Consider the following 16,295-nt stretch of genomic DNA (forward strand, 5'->3'; position numbering starts at 1 on the left):
GCAGACAGGGTAGATGCAGAAGCCTGGGATGCTGGGCAGACAATTGTAGGTGGTGGTTGAGCAGCAGAAATCCACTCAATATAATAACCAGATATGAAACGCAAAGAATTAGCAATAATCGGTGGAGAAATCTTACAATGTATTGCGATAAATAATGCTTTGCTTATAAAACTAGCTTAAAATACAGATCTACCCTGAGACCCATATGGAATTATCAGTGTACGTAAATCCCAGTTTTGTTGGCCAGGATCTGCAGAGATTAATAGCAGAATTGTGTGGTCTGAGATTACCTGTCGCCCAGCATGTAAGATTGAAAGCGGTTGTCCCATGCTACTCCAGGCCCAAATCTTTTCAGTGTTTTTTGACATTGACCACCATAGCTACATTTCTGGGATTGGAGCTTAATTTACTCCTAGTATAGTTTCACACACATACAAGTCTTCACCACCTAAGTAAAGTACAGAGAAAAGTAAAAGAGATTACTAATTTCTAAATTGTACACATTGCTATTAACCTCAGTCTTGGCAGGGATGTTCAAAGAGTTTGCAAAGGAAGGACAACTGTTGCAAATGGGTTCCACTCACTTAGTTTGCCAGGATTTTTCGTTTTTGATCACCCGGGTTTTAGAACTTTAGTGTAGGGTGGGTGTAACTTGTGTAATTCCAATAAAATAAGAAGAGTAATTATTTAGTTATCTCTATTTTCCTAGTGCTAAAAAATCCCATTGCATGGAAAATGAATGAAAGGATGCATTTTGCACTAAGAAACAGGACTAAATGCAAGAGAACATGAACAGTGAGGACAAGCAGCTGCTCTCTCTAGCCAAATGTGCGCTTGGGATCGATCAGATTTATTCCGAACGTACTTTTGAGATTTAGCAGTATTTTATTATATGAAAATGCAACTGTGGATCCATTCTGGACTCAAGGGTGCCTTTTGCACTATAGAAATAGAGCTAAATGCAACAGAACATAAATAGAGAGCATCCCCCTCTGGGGTTCCCCTATCTCCCTAGGGATTGATGCCAAAGAAATGCAGAGGATCTTCACAGTTTGGCAGGAGCCTAGGATCCCATCCCTTGGACCCCACAGGGCTCCAATGTTTCTCTCTGGCCCTTCTTAGGATTCCCTTCATAGGCCCTGCCATTCCTCTGGTATCTGCATAAGCCCAGGAGGGGCATGACATTGAGCTTTGGTAAGACCGTCCAAAAGTCACCAATTTATTTTTATGGGAGCTCAGTCTGCTTTCTCCCATGCTCAGATCTGTGGGAGAAGGATGCTTGGGATCAAATGCCTGCAGGCTTTGGCACGCACCAATATTGTAGCACTGGTCTTGGTGCTGGATCAAGGCTGCAAACATATTGATGAGTTGGGAGACTGCCTTTTCACACTCTCCAGGCCCTTACTACCAGGATACAGGATGCCTCTCTGCCTTCATGCACTGCCTGGGTATCACCAGCCTCCATGCACCATCCTTAATATGTGGTGTGACCAACAGTCAGTAGGATCTAAGCCCATCCAGAAGAAGGGGATTTGCTTCTGCTAGGCCTAGTGAGTCTCTGCCAGTAGCTTCAGGAGATCTTCCGGCCCCCATGTGCTGTCCCCTTTGACAGGATAGCTAAGGATTCAGTGCACTGGTCTGGAGCTCCTGGACTAGGCATCTGCCATCTTCAGCACCTTGCTGTGCTCCACCAAATTGCCTTATTTTGACTCCCCTTCAATATATCAATTTGATCCTCACCTCTCCTTTTAAAAATATAATTATACAAACCTGAGTCTTACATTTCTTTCTACACATTAAACTATATTCAAGTTAATTTCTAAGTGAAACTAGATCATTTTGGCATGACATTTCTTTACAGTAGTTTCAGGAGAGAGAATATTTACAGATCCAAGTAACAGATACTCTATTTTCAGCAGTTACTATCCTAAAATTTCACAGGCTATTCACAAAGGTAAATTTTCATGTGAGTAAATCTACATATGGCATTTACTCTTCAACTTCATTTTAAATGTAGTACTTTTTGCTAATCATCATTTCTGTGTATAAATGTATAACAAAGTGTAAACTTACATGCCATACACCACTTTAAATCAGGGATAGAGCCACATTTACTAGTTACTATAAGTACATTTTCACAAGTTAAAAGTGCATTAAACTTTAAAAATGATTAGTAAAAATAATTTTACGTGAAATAATAATGTAAGTTGATACATACATTAATTTATGATGTACAATAACATTTAAAAAATATCTAATACAGTAGGGAGGACGGTGGCAGAGTCTCCCCGACCCGCTTGAAGCCACCAAGCTGTTCCCGAGTGCCAGATATTCTGCACTGATGCAGTTTGGTTGCCTGATTTCAGGAAAACGTATATTTTAAAAATATCCCTACAATAGCAATTTTTAAATTCTATTTGTCACTCACAGTTTTGCCAACTCTTCCGCCTTTCACGGTGCACTTCTGGTGCTACAAGGGATCACAGGGGCCCATCTAGGTACAGGGAAGTCTGCGATTGATACTACAGCCTGCCCGCCCCGGTCCGACTCGGCAATTAGAGCCGTTGAGCGGAGGGCGGACAGACACTTCCAAAGGACACTTCCGCTTGCATTAGTGGTTAGCACTGTAGTCTTCCCTCAGAAAGGGCTATTTAGCCCAGCCCTTGTTTTGAGCGCCCAGCGGTCGCACGCTGGGGTGCGCCTAAGGACTCGCCTAAGACAAGCCCAAGAGAAGCCCGTCTGCGCCCGTCCACGACAGGATGGGGCTAGGGGCTATGGGCTCTACTCCTGGGAACCTGGACCACACTGGGAAGCACGTCATTTGTTACTCCGCCCAGGCACTGAAATACCTACAACCAGCTCCTCTGATAGACTGCGCCCAAGACTTTTGGCCATGTCCTGAAGGCCCCTTCTCTTGTATTCATTGTCGCTATCAAGTATCTCTTACTTTCTCCCCCAATGGTAGTAAAACAATAGCACCCAGAGGGTCTTGTTCTCAGATATTTACTACCAACTCCTCTATCAGCAGTTCCAGTGAAGAAGCCCCTGTATCAACCAAGTTAAAAAGTTTCCTCTTAAATATTCGCTCCTTACCTTAACACCACCTTGAATCTGGGACTTGGTAAATACAGTAAAACCAGAAATGTGTTTCCTCACAGAAACATGGCTGAAGCCCCATACTGTCCCTGACATTATGTTAGGGGTCCCTATGGGATATGAGGTTCTCAAATTAGACCGCCCGATTAAAACTGGTGGCGGTATTGCTGTGGTCTATAAAGAGGGATTGAAGGTCTCCTTACTTGACCAGAGAAGTTGCTCTTTGATGGAGACTAGGGGGCATATTATCAAGCCTGTGCGCTAAAATTATCGCCGCTTTATCGGCCGAAAACGGCCGATAAAGCGGCGATAATGGGCTTGATAATATGCTCTATGGAATTCCAATCGAAGCACATGTTAGATGTGAAGACATTTAACATGGGCTTCGATTGGAATTCCACAGAGCATATTATCAAGCCCATAATCGCCGCTTTATCGGCCGTTTTCGGCCGATAAAGCGGCGATAATTTTAGCGCACAAGCTTGATAATATGCCCCTATGATCTTTAAAATCAGCTCCACCTCTAAAATTCACTGGAAGGGAGCACTTGTATACCGCCCCCAGGGGCCAAGTGCGGGCTTTTCGCTCTCCTTATTGGAATTTTTAGCTCCATATTTTAAAGCAAAGGAAGATTTTATTCTTCTTGGAGACCTTGATATCCATGTAGATCTCCCAAGTCATCCAGACACAGTATCTTTACTTTGGGATTTATCCACGCTAGGGCTAGGACTTCAGAACAGCGGGCCCACACATATAGGTGGCCATAGCCTGTATCCTATTTTCTCCAACTGCTCCAAAATTAAATGCCGGTCACCGACTCCATTAAACTGGTCGGACCACTTTATGGTTGAATTTGTATTTCTAGGTCTTGATATACCACTTCAAAAATCTCTCCCTGTAGTCTGGCGACGTCAGTGGCACAAAGTGACACTAGATGGGCTACAGAAGGTATGGAAAAGAACCCACCATCTTATAAATCGACAATGCTGAGTCTGGTCTTACCAAGTTTATTAAAGCCCTCTTAGAGGCGATTGATCTACTGGCCCCCTTGAAGTTACACAAGCAGTATCCCACCTCTAAACAAGAGGTGTGGAACACTGACGGGCTCAGAGTGGAGAAGCAGAGGTGCAGAAAGCTTTAAAAAACCTGGAGGAAATCTTACACGGCAGATAGTAAGAAAGTGTACTCTGAGTCTCTATCCACCTATCATAAAAACATAAAACTGGCCAGGAGAAACTGTCTTACCTCACAATTGGCTGAAGCTGGTAATTCGTCCAGAGAAATGTAAAAAATCCTACAGTCCTTTGTAAAACCTGTGGCCTGTGAGAGCCCTGACGATTTCTCTCAAGTTTTGTGTGATGACATCTACCTGTTTTTTTAGAATAAAATAGAATTAATCTATGATAAAATTACAAAGGCTGCGAATTCTAGGAGCAATGTCGCCAGCTCTCCTCCCTTGCCATCTATGTATGAATGCACTCCATTTACTAAGTTCCCAGAAGTCAGCCTACCGACTGTCACCTTTCTGCTTAGTCAAGTTAAAACAGGATCCCCTATGGATTCTTTGCCTGCGAAAATGGTTGCCTCTTTAGGTACTTTGCTTTCACCCGGCAATCAATCCGTGATTAACCTTTCTCTCAAGGAAGGGCAAGTGCCTCAAGAATGGAAGAAAGCGATAGTGACCCCTATTCGGAAACCCGCAGCCCTGCCATGGTTATGTCTTTCCAACCTCCGCCCTATCTCCCTTCTGCCTTACCTAAGTAAGTTGACTGAGAAGCATGTGAACACCCATTTGTCTAACTACATCGAGGCAGCGGGTGGTCTGGACGACTCGCAATCAGGGTTCAGACCCAATCACAGCACCGAATCAGCCCTCCTCTCCGTAACCAATACCATAAGGATGGCACAGGATAGAGGGGGCTCTATGATTCTGGTGCTGTTGGATTTGTCTACTGCCTTCGACACAGTGTCACATGATATTTTTCTCGGTCGTCTTCAGAGGGTGGAGATTGGCGGTTCTGTTCTGTCCTGGCTTGAGAGTTTTCTCACAGGCCGCTCACAAAGATTGGGCTCCCACTTTTCCATCTCTAGGGAGCTCACCAAGGGGGTGCCCCAAGGCTCATGCCTAAGCCCTACACTCTTCAATGTGTATGTGGCCCCCTTTACTTAGAGACTTTACTAAATTCAAAACTGAGTTTCTCAGGATTTTTGATAGGAGAAGGATTTCTCAGGTCACAGATAACGATCTGCTGGAATTACGGCAAGGGTCTAAGGATCTAATTACTTATCTTACGCAATTCAACAAATTAATTCTGGAGACAAATTGGCCTGAAGAAAAAAGAGCAGCCCTATTTTACCTTGGGTTAAGGGATGAGATCAATGATACGTTGGCCCAAGTTCCCAATCGACCCACAGAATTGTCGGCATTGGTGGAGTTAGTGTTGGAATTGGAATTTCGCAATTCGGAACGTAAAGGTGAAAAGAAGAGGGATTGGAAGGTAAATTTCCCTCATTTTGATCGAGCTAAGACAGAGAAAGTATCTGGAGGAAGTGATGATTCTGAACCCATGCAAATAGGAGCAGTTCATGGGCCACTGAGTAAGGAAGAAAAGGAGCAGAAAAGGTTGAAGAAGTTATGTTTGTATTGTGGAGCTTCAGGCCACTTCGTCAAAGAATGCACCAAGCGCCCCAAGACTCTGTTTAAGGGAAACGAGGTGAACCATCAGTAGGCGGAGTCGCTCTGGTGGTGAAGGAAGACAAGACGACTCTTGAACCTCATCTGATTTTAAATACTCTCCAAACCATGAGGCCTCATGTAATTCTTCAGGTGACGTTGCATTTTCGTGAACATCAGATCACAGGAGTGGCCTTCATGTTGGATTCTGGTGCCACTGGAAACTTTTGTGACATACGTTATGCACGTCAGATGGGAATTCGTGCTATCAAGAAGGAGTGACAAGAACCAGTACGCGCAGTGGACGGGACCAACCTGACCTCTTGGCCGATCACCAGTCAGACTACTACAAGGCTTCCCCCACTTGGAGGAAGACTCCCCGGTACACAGCACAAAGGTGACTATAAAGTCTAAAGTTCTAAATAAAGTTCATCCAAATGTTAAATCCACAAAATCACGTTGTTTCTCAAATTTTAATCCATATTCATTGTTTTTCATGTATGGTTCATCAATGTTTCAAAACGTATGAAGTAAACATAATCCACGTAAGTGTAATCCAATCATTAATAATCCCAATGCATTTCGGGCTGATGTCAAGCCCTTCCTCAGGGGACAGCTCTACAAACCAAAGGAAAACATCATAATGTAACTAGAATTGTACATATGCCACAGTGTCATAAAAGTAATACTGAAAACTCAATAGTGATGTCAAGAATGATAAACAGTGTTGGTGAGAACACTCAAAACAGAGTACCCAAGAATAAAGAAATTAGAGAAAGCCCAGTGACAACGAGTATCGATGAATTAATGCAAAAAATCGTCTATGCCAGCAATCAGGAAAACGCTAAAACAGGGAGTGTGAAGTAAGTCGTTTAAAAGCACCCAGAACATGCAAAGTCCATAACACCACTAGCTGTGACTGGTACTGACGGGGATGTATACATCCGCCATTAACCGTAATGCCAACCTATGAAAGTTAAAGCACGCGTGAGTGACCGCAAAACGTGGATAAACCGCCACATAGCCAAGTTCGCCAAGGTCCTCAGTAGAGGTACTCACTGAAATCCAAGTCCGTGGACTCACGTAATCTGCATCCGGCAAAGCGTCTCGAGCATTCAGAGTGTCGGTGAAGTTAGTAAATGCGCTGCGTGTATAGTAGTAATAAATGTAGGACTATAAAACTGAAATATCGGCGCCATCTTAGACAGGTGTTCAAAGTAAACAAACCATAAGTGAGTGTAAAAGCGATCTCAACCACCACCCGAAAAAAGTGCTAGTCCAAAAGCGCATGAAGGATAAGAAACAGTAATGAATGGCAAAATATGCAAGCTGACCAAGCAGGTACTGGAAAAAATAAACATAATGTTAGAGGCAAATGTAAACAATGATAGCACAAAAGATAAACAGATCAAAGATAACATAGGAATTCCATCCGATCATTGAGTCCATGTGGCTGCATCGTCGCCATATAGCGGATCCAAAAGTTCTCTCTCTTTAACAAGGTTTTCTTGTTGTTGTGTGTCGATGTTACTTGCTCCAATTTCAGATATTTCAACTGGGCGACAGTATGTTTTTGTTCCAAAAAGATGTGTGGCTACTGTAGATTTAAGATTGCCAGTTCTTATGTTGCTTTTGTGTTCCAGTAGCCGTGCTCTTACTTTCCTCTCCGTGTGACCAATATAGCACTTCCCGCAGGGACACTTCAACATTTAAATTACATTCGCAGAATTGCAAGTAGCATTAACTCGTAGTTTGATGGGATGGCCCTTCATGGGATGATTAGTGATGTTACCTGATATGCAGTTGTTACAATTGCTGCAGTTGTAACAGGGTCTGAGTCCCTTGAAGGTTACAAGTTGATTCTTTTCAGTCAGTGGGTTTAGACAAAATCTCTTTCAAGTTGCGTCCCCTGGTGTACGCAAACAGCGGTGGTTGTGTGAAGGCACCCTGAAAGTCAGGCTCCATGCTTAATAGGGACCAATGGTTGGAAATTATGTTTCTAAATTGATTGCTCAAAACGGTGTACTTTGAGACAACTACCATCCGAGTATTCTCAGTTTTTGGTCGAACTTGTAGAAGATCATCACGAGTCATATTCCCACATCGGGTAACAGCTTTCTCAAGTATCTGTTGAGGATAACCATGTGCTTTAAATCTTTCCACCATGTTGGACATTTCCTGTTGACATGAATCTTCAGATGTAACAATGCGTTTCACACGCATTAACTGTGAAAGAGGTAAATTTTGTTTCAACCCAGGTCGATGGAAGCTCTGGTAGTGTAACATTGAGTTACGATCAGTGGGTTTACGAAAAATGGTGGTGGTTACTTTGCCTGAATGTCGTTCTATCTTTACATCCAGAAAATGGATGCATTCTCTGTCGAAGCTCCAAGTGAACTGTACTCGGTCATTGATTTCATTCCAAGTTTTTAAAAAATTCAAAAGAGCATGCTCTGTTCCTGCCCATAAAATGAAAATATCCTCAATGAATCTTAAATAAAGCTTCCCACAACTTAACCAAGCTGGTTGATTCAATATATGAGATTCTTCAAATGATTTCATGAACGTATTAGCGTACGACGGCGCCGTACAATTGCCCATGGCAGTCCCACATAGCTGATGGAACCATTTGTCAGATACAGTGAAGTAACTGTGGTATAATGTGAATACCATCAGTTCCATCAACAGTACTTGCATGTCAGCATCAAGGTCAGAATTGGAAAGTTCGTGTTCAACGGCTGTTATGCCAAGGTCATGAGGTATAGAAGTGTATAGTGAACACAAGTCCACTGTACACAATATCAATTCTCGGTCTTCCAATGTAGCTGTGGCTTGTTTTAGTTTGATCAGAAAGTCGGTAGTGTCTCTGACGTGTGATCTTGTGTTTAAAACAAACGGTTGTAAGTATTTGTCCAAAAATTTTCCTGTGTTCTCATGAATACTTCCTTTGGTCGAGACACAAAATTATTGATATGTTTCAAAGCCTAGTGAGAAGAGACATTGCCAAACGTCCGTTTCAATCCAGGATTAACCAAGACAACTTGACGAAAATGGAGAAGAACATCATACAAAAAATTTCTAACAATTCATTGATTGTGTGTCAAACAGCTGATAAGGGCGGCGCCCTTGTGATCATGGATTCAACCTATTATGCTGAACAAATCCGGGTACACACATCAGATCCCAACACCTATGCACCTTTATCCACTGATCCCACCAATGAGTTTGCTTCTACCTTAACGAGAATCATCAGTCAGGCCTTTGATAATGAAACTATCAAAGATAGAGTAAGACGCTATCTTACACCCATCAATCCTAGACCTCCCGTGTTATACATGTTGCCCAAGGTGCACAAGCACCCTACCAGACCACCTATGAGACCCATCGTCTCGACCAAAGAAAGTATTCATGAGAACACAGGAAAATTTTTGGACAAACACTTACAACCGTTTGTTTTGAACACAAGATCACACATCAGAGACACTACCGACTTTCTGATCAAACTAAAACAAGCCACAGCTACATTGGAAGACCGAGAATCGATATTGTGTACAGTGGACGTGTGTTCACTATACACTTCTATACCTCATGACCTTGGCATAACAGCCGTTGAACACGAACTATCCAATTCTGACCTTGATGCTGACATGCAAGTACTGTTGATGGAACTGATGGTATTCACGTTATACCACAGTTACTTCACAGTATCTGACAAATGGTTCCACCAGCTATGTGGGACTGCCATGGGCAATTGTACGGCGCCGTCGTACACTAATACGTTCATGAAATCATTTGAAGAATCTCATATATTGAATCAACCAGCTTGGTTAAGTTGTGGGAAGCTTTATTTAAGATTCATTGAGGATATTTTCATTTTATGGGCAGGAACAGAGCATGCTCTTTTGAATTTTTTAAAAACTTGGAATGAAATCAATGACCGAGTACAGTTCACTTGGAGCTTCGACAGAGAATGCATCCATTTTCTGGATGTAAAGATAGAATGACATGCAGGCAAAGTAACCACCACCATTTTTCGTAAACCCACTGATCGTAACTCAATGTTACACTACCAGAGCTTCCATCGACCTGGGTTGAAACAAAATTTACCTCTTTCACAGTTAATGCGTGTGAAACGCATTGTTACATCTGAAGATTCATGTCAACAGGAAATGTCCAACATGGTGGAAAGATTTAAAGCACTTGGCTATCCTCAACAGATACTTTAGAAGGCTGTTACCCGATGTGGGAATATGACTTGTGATGATCTTCTACAAGTTCTACCAAAAACTGAGAATACTCGGATGGTAGTTGTCTCGAAGTACACCGTTTTGAGCAATCAATTTAGAAACATCATTTCCAACCATTGGTCACTATTAAGCATGGAGCCTGACTTTCAGGGAGCCTTCACACAACCACCGCTGTTTGCGTACACCAGGGGACGCAACTTGAAAGAGATTTTGTCTAAACCCACTGAAAAGAATCAACTTGTAACCTTCAAGGGACTCAAACCCTGTTACAACTGCAGCAATTGTAACAACTGCATATCAGGTAACATCACTAATCATCCCATGAAGGGCAATCCCATCAAACTACGAGTTAATGCTACTTGCAATTCTGCGAATGTAATTTATATGTTGAAGTGTCCCTGCGGGAAGTGCTATATTGGTCACACGGAGAGGAAAGTAAGAGCACGGCTACTGGAACACAAAAGCAACATAAGAACTGAAAATCTTAAATCTACAGTAGCCACACATTTTTTGGAACAAAAACATACTGTCGCCCAGTTGAAATATCTGATATTGGAACAAGTAACACCGACACACAACAACAAGAAAACCTTGTTAAAGAGAGAGAACTTTTGGATCCGCTATATGGCAACGATGCAGCCACACGGACTCAATGATCGGATGGAATTCCTATGTTATCTTTGATCTGTTTATCTTTTGTGCTATCATTGTTTACATTTGCCTCTAACATTATGTTTATTTTTTCCAGTACCTGCTTGGTCAGCTTGCATATTTTACCATTCATTACTGTTTCTTATCCTTCATGCGCTTTTGGACTAGCACTTTTTTCGGGTTGTGGTTGAGATCACTTTTACACTCACTTATTGTTTGTTTACTTTGAACACCTGTCTAAGATGGCGCCGATATTTCTGTTTCATAGTCCTACGTTTATTACTAGTATGCACGCAGCGCGTTTACTAACTTCACCGACACTCTGAATGCTCGAGACGCTTTGCCGGATGCAGATTACGTGAGTCCACGGACTTCGATTTCAGTGAGTACCTCTACTGAGGACCTTGGCGAACTTGGCTATGTGGCGGTTTATCCGCGTTTTGCGGTCACTCATGCCTGCTTTAACCGCATCGCTGCTGTGGTTATTTTTGCGCTGTGCGGCTGTTTTCGAATAACCGCGTTACATGACGAGCTCAGCTCGTCATCCGCACACGTCACCCGTGGCTGATGACGAGCTGAGCTCGTCATCAGCATCGAAGGGGTTAACTTTCATAGGTTGGCATTACGGTTAATGGAGGATGTATACATCCCCGTCAGTACCAGTCACAGCTAGTGGTGTTATGGACTTTGCATGTTCTGGGTGCTTTTAAACAACTTACTTCACACTCCCTGTTTTAGCGTTTTCCTGATTGCTGGCATAGACGATTTTTTGCATTAATTCATCGCTACTCGTTGTCACTGGGCTTTCTCTAATTTCTTTATTCTTGGGTACTCTGTTTTGAGTGTTCTCACCAACACTGTTTATCTTTCTTGACATCACTATTGAGTTTTCATTATTACTTTTATGACACTGTGGCATATGTACAATTCTAGTTACATTATGATGTTTTCCTTTGGTTTGTAGAGCTGTCCCCTGAGGAAGGGCTTGACATCAGCCCGAAATACATTGGGATTATTAATGATTGGATTACACTTACGTGGATTATGTTTACTTCATACGTTTTGAAACATTGATGAACCATACATGAAAGACAATGAATGTGGATTAAAATTTGAGAAACAACGTGATTTTGTGGATTTAACATTTGGATGAACTTTATTTAGAACTTTAGACTTTATAGTCACCTTTGTGCTGTGCACCGGGGAGTCTTCCTCCAAGTGGGGGAAGCCTTGTAGTAGTCTTTCAGTGTTGACGCTGACAGGTGCAGACAGCGTTATCCCTGGCAGCACGCCACAGACCTTCACAGTGGTTAACCTTGGATTTATACAAGCTGTGCAAATACCTCTTTCCATTCTTTGTGAGTCCAATCACCAGTCATAGAGAAGAATTGGAGTTAACCCAAGCTGATGGTCACCGAGAAGTGTTACAATTTAATTTAATTGACGCTCCACAATTCCAACTGATTTTAGGATTACCGTGGTTAGCTCTGCATAATCCAACCATAGACTGGGAAAATCGTACGGCTCACTGCTATGGTCCCAAGATACAGGTGGAAGAACCCACACAGTCCTTGTTGTTATCTTTTGGAGGTCAATCTATTGGGGCGGTTATCACAGAAGAAATTCCCTCGGAGTATCGTGATATGGAGGTGGTTTTCAGCAAACAGGAAGCAGAGCAGTTGCCACCTCATCGTGCCTATGATTGCACCATAGATTTGGAACCAGGAGCAGTCCTTCCTTGTAGTCGGATCTATGCTCTTACGGAAGCGGAAAATGAGCATCTTAAAGAATATCTGGATCGGTATCTGGCAAATGGATTTATTAGACCTTCCCAGTCGCCAGTCTCATTGCCGCTGTTTTTTATTCCGAAAAAGCAAGAAGGAAGTTTGAGAACGTGCATCGATTATCGTGCTTTAAATCAGGTCACCATCAAGAACAGATATCCGTTACCGTTGATTTCAGTCTTGTTGGACCAAATTAAAGAAGCTCAGATTTTCACTAAACTTGATCTGCGGGGAGCTTATCATCTGGTTCGCATAAAGGAAGGGCATGAATGGAAGACCGCGTTTAGAACCAAGTTTGGTCTTTTTGAATATTGCGTCATGCCCTTTGGTCTTTGCAATGCACCCGCAGTGTTCCAGCATTTCATCAATGATATCATGAGTGATTTGATTGACAAGATCGCGATCATATATCTGCATGACATTTTAATTTATTCCTAGAACCCTCAAGAACACGTTCAACATGTGAGGTTGGTCTTGGAGCGATTGCAGTTTAATCATCTGTTTGTCAAACTTGAAAAATGTGTGTTCCATGTCTCTAAGGTGGAGTTTCTTGGATTGGTTATCTCCCCCCAGGGAGTTACTATGGATCCCTAAAAGGTTAAAGCGGTAAAGGATTGGCCGGCGCCAAGGAATTTCAAAGAAATTCAAAGATTTTTGGGTTTTGCCAATTTTTACCGACGTTTTGTTTTGGGATTTTCGCAGTTGATTGCCCCCATCACCAGCTTGCTGAAGAAAGGAGTTAAATTCGAGTGGACTACCGAGACCAATGCAGCCTTTTTGGCCTTGAAGAAAAGATTTGTCACGGCCCCCATTCTGTTGCATGCCGATCCGGCAGAACCTTTTTACTTAGAAGCGGATGCTTCTGATCAAGCGATTGGAGGAGTTCTTTCTCAGCGACATCCAGCCACTGGACATCTTCCCCCTGTGGCTTACCGTTCGAGGAAACTGAATCCAGCGGAGCTGAACTACACCATCTCGGAGAAGGAGTTATTGGCTGTGAAAGATGCCTTCGAAGATTGGAGGCATTACTTGCTGGGGGCTCGGCATACAGTTACTGTCTATTCGGATCACAAGAACTTACAGTTCCTTAAAACTGCCAAGACCCTAACGCCCGACAGCTTCGCTGGTCTCTTTATTTTGTGGACTTTGATTTCGTGATTACCTACCGGCCAGGTCCTAAGAACGGGAAAGCAGATGCGTTGTCCCGGCTGCAGACTGAAGAATCCGAGCATACCGTGGAGACAAGACCAATAATTCCTGAGGCCAAGATAGTTTGTGCTCTTTCCTTAGATAATTTTCAGGAAGAGGTACGCAATAGCCTATCTATGGAAGACATCCAGCAGTGGGTCCAGCTAGGAGATGAAAGACATTGTCGGCAGCAGCTACCTTATTATAGAGAAGCCTTATATCTTCCTACGACTACCCTCCAAGAAAAGGCCTTGCAGAGCTGTCATGAGCATCCACTGGCCGGTCACAAAGGTATTGCTAAGACTCAGGAGTTGGTGCAGCGTTATTTTTGGTGGCCTGGGATGTCCGCTCACATCAAAAGATATGTGCTGGCTTGTGAGTCATGCGCTCGAAGTAAACCGAGTAGACAGGCTCCACAAGGATTATTGCAGCCCCTGCCAACCCCAACTTATCCATGGCATACCATCTCTTTGGATCTCATTGTAGACCTGCCACTAAGTAAGGGGTTTGATACCATATTGTTGATTGTAGATACTTTCACTAAGATGAGCCATTTCATCCCTATGTCCGGCGCACCTACTGCTGTTGAATTGGCTCGAGCCTTCAGTGAGAATATTGTGAAGATGCATGGAGTCCCTAAGATTGTGGTTTCAGATCGTGACCCTCAATTTATCTCACACTTATGGCGGGCATATCTGAAAGGGTTGGGAATTGAGAGCAGGTTGTCTACTAGCTACCACCCAGAGTCAGATGGGCAGACTGAAAGAACCAATCAGGAGCTAGAGCAGTACCTGCGTCTGTTCCTTATTGATCATGGCGGGGAATGGTCAGACAAATTGTGGATGGCCGAGTTTGCTTGCAATAATGCAAAGAGTGCTTCTACGGGTTACTCTCCGTTTTATTTAAATTTCGGTCGACATCCCAATTTCTTTGTAACACAGGAGGAGTTAGGTGTTCCTGCAGTTAAGAGTTTACTCACTAATTTGAGCTCCCTACATAAATCCGCTGAAAAAAATCTGATCAAAGCAAAATCCTCATACAAAAGATTTGCAGATGCACATTGACAGACGCCCCCACAGTATCAGGTAGGAGATCAGGTTTGGTTATCGACTAAGAATCTCCATCTGAAGGGTATTAGGAAGTTTCAGCCGAGGTTTGTGGGTCCTTACCAAGTGGACAAGGTTTTGGGACTGGTTACAGTACGTTTGAAACTCCCAGCTGAAATAGGAATTCATCCTGTCTTCCATGTGTCATTACAAAAAAAGATCAAATCACCAATGCGGTTGAGTAAGCTTCCTGATCCACTTTGCATTCAAGGGCATTCTGAATATGAAGTCAGAGACATATTAGACTCAAAATATCAGAAAGGGAAACTACAGTACTTAGTAGATTGGAAGGGCTATGGCCCTGAGGAAAGGTCGTGGGAACCTGTTTCTAATATCCATGCCCCTCAACTGCTAAAACGTTTTCATTCCCGATTTCCATTCAAGCCAGGACCGATAAATTGGTCCTTGAGAGGGGGTACTGTCAGGATTCACAGGGTCGCCGCTATTAGCATTTCAAGACGGCGATTTGGCTCATTGACAATGCCCCGTTTCACTCTAGCCAATGTTTGGTTTCCCTGCTCTACAGGTGAAAGTCAGTAATTTTCAGAAAATGTCCCAGTGTTCTATAACGAACTTGCCCAGTTCTTGTAAATAGGTTGTCCCTCTTAAGATGGCCACGGAATGTTCCAGTAATCTATGTGGACTATGCGCCCTCTACTGGATGTGTTGAAGTCACGCGCTACAAACTGCGCACTTCAACGAAGTTTTCGGAAGAAGCAGCTGTTCCTCGCCTCCGCTCTGCGTCTAGAATTCATGACGGGAGCAGGCGGAATTACGGAGCAGATAGTATTAGGCAACACTATAGGAGGTCTAGAAAAGACGAATTTCAGGAGCCAATTCCAGCCATAGTTGAGCTGTCTCATTTTTTCCCTCGAGAGGCGTCAGCTGAGTAGTGTTCTAAGCAGCAGAGACTTAACGGCCATTCTGTGAACCCAAGGGTCGTTCAGTCCTTTCTTCATTCTGAGCTTCGTAGCTTGTCAAGAAACCTGAGAGCTGGAGCGCCCGAATATAGAGAGGAAGAGACTTCCTTTTCAAGAGACAGACTGCAAGGAAGACAGTAAGGTTGCAACGCATTGTAAATAATTGCAGTTTATGCACCGGAAGTATAGCACTGAATAGACTAGTAGAGTGATCTCTGGATTTCCCCTTCTTGCGCTTTCCCTGCACTTTCCTTTCCCTCCTTTTCCTTCCTGGTTCCCTTTTTGCGCACTTCTGAAGAGATTCCTGAGAGAACTGTTCAACAATTCTGCACAAACTTAATTCAGTCTACTTCTAAGAGACCCCCCCCCCCAAGTCCTCATCTGGCAGAGAGCTTCACAGGTATTTAGTTTAACCCTTTGGGGAGGTTAAAGCGAGCTAGTGAAGAGACAGGGTTTAATTAGTTTATGTTCCTTCACAGATAGAAGCCCTGCAAGAAGCCTATTGTCATATAGAAGAGTAGCAATTGCCCTGGCTCAATCTGGTAGGACAAGTTTTGATTACCTTTAAGAAAAACAGTCAAAGTAAAAGAAGGTTTGTAGTTTATTCTCTCTCTCCCAACTCTTTGTAT

Source organism: Lissotriton vulgaris, chromosome 5, assembly GCF_964263255.1.
Source record: "Lissotriton vulgaris chromosome 5, aLisVul1.2, whole genome shotgun sequence".
NCBI classification, from domain to species: domain Eukaryota; kingdom Metazoa; phylum Chordata; class Amphibia; order Caudata; family Salamandridae; genus Lissotriton; species Lissotriton vulgaris.